General features: G+C 36.5%; 1 non-coding gene across 1 annotated transcript; it reads left to right on the top strand.

Moving 5' to 3' along the window:
- Positions 1-816: 816 nt before the first annotated feature.
- Positions 817-920, top strand: LOC134658557 (U6 spliceosomal RNA). The gene has a single exon (XR_010097707.1). It is a non-coding gene; the product is annotated as a U6 spliceosomal RNA (small nuclear RNA).
- The last annotated feature ends 607 nt before the right edge of the window (positions 921-1,527 follow it).

Raw genomic sequence — 1,527 nt, 5'->3', positions numbered from 1 at the left:
TTTTCTAGCATATACGTCCATCTCTCTCCCACATCCCCACCACTTCAGGCAGTTGCGTTTGACAATTTTGACAGTTAGAAACAAACGCAAATTACCTCATTGGCTTGCTGTTTTTCCATCTGGAAGGTCGTGAAGCTAAACTGCTGGTGAGTTTTTGAATTTGTACCCCAGTTTAGCTGACTATATTGAAAAACAGTTTCTAACGGCTTTTGCCGTTCGAAATAAATATTTAAATTTAGTTGTCCGTTAAACTATCTAGCAAATAAAAATGATCCGGAATAGTGATGTGCAAGTGTTTTCAAAGGCTGCCTGCGCGCACCGTGGCTATGCCAATGAAAATACTAAAACACATGGTAGAAAACACATCGAGCTGGTAAAGCGTGCACGTGTCACCATTATAATTTAATTTTATTAAGTCTCTTCCGAGTCTTGTTAGTTTAAATCTTTGTGTGTGTATAATAACGGTTGAAATTATATAATACTTAAATGGTGATGTGTGGAGGTATACCCTTTCAAGTGATTTGTGTTTTCGAATACGAATGGATCGGATAGTTAATACGTGTTACGTAGAACCTACGTGTTAAGGTAGAAGCTTATAGACGTGTAGGTTTTTTATCTGTCCAAGTATCTATCAGCAATTTATCTTTTTATCCCGTTCCGGGTTAATATAATATTGCAAAATTAATTTTTTGGTAATAAACTTGCTGATAAATAACGTGTACCCGAATAGGAGTCGACGATATTTCCGCTCTAAGGGACACAAGGTAACGAACAAACCTACATCGCAAACATTGCATTTATTTTTGTGGAAAGTGAGTACTTCGGCAGTACATAAACTTAAATCTGACTAGACATAGAGAGAGATTAGCATGGCTCTGCGCAAGAATGACATGCGAATTCGTGAAGTATTTCACTCTGTATCTATCAACTTATATCTCTCCAACTAGATCTTTGATTTATGTAGGTAGGTACCTACTTAAATATATAACTTAGCAGGTACTTACAGCTTTAAAGGTTAAGGAAAAGAACTCTTGCATGTAGGTGCTATATGTGCTTGTGTTATTTTGAATTTGAATAACTTGATTATTAATTCTATACGTAACTACATACAAGAGGGTCAATTCTTAAGCCTACTTACCTACCTACATAAATAGTACACTTAAATTAAACGTTTCAAATAAAATCGGAAGCCTGTGACATGGAAGGGCATTAACGATACGGGAATCTTTAGATTGATTCATTGACGAAGACGCATGGTTTGGTTCATATTGTCAAATTATATTAGTTAACTGTAGAGTTAAAGTTTAGTTTTGGCAAATCTGCGCGTCACCGTGAATGACACTTTCTAAAAGTGCCTGTTAAAGCCGGCGTAAAGCCTTTCACCTTGTCGAGCAAGGAACCCGCAACTTAGGGAATATTACCCATAAACTCAGGGTATTTGATTTGAATGATACTTATTCTTAAACTTACGTTTGTTATGGTTCCACCTGCTAAGGTGCGCCTAAGAGAATCTTTTATTCGTTCACA

Source organism: Cydia amplana, chromosome 22 (assembly GCF_948474715.1).
Source record: "Cydia amplana chromosome 22, ilCydAmpl1.1, whole genome shotgun sequence".
In the NCBI taxonomy this organism is placed as follows: Eukaryota; Metazoa; Arthropoda; class Insecta; order Lepidoptera; family Tortricidae; genus Cydia; species Cydia amplana.
Note: the sequence above shows the minus strand (reverse complement) of the source record. Positions and strands in the feature narration are given on the sequence as shown.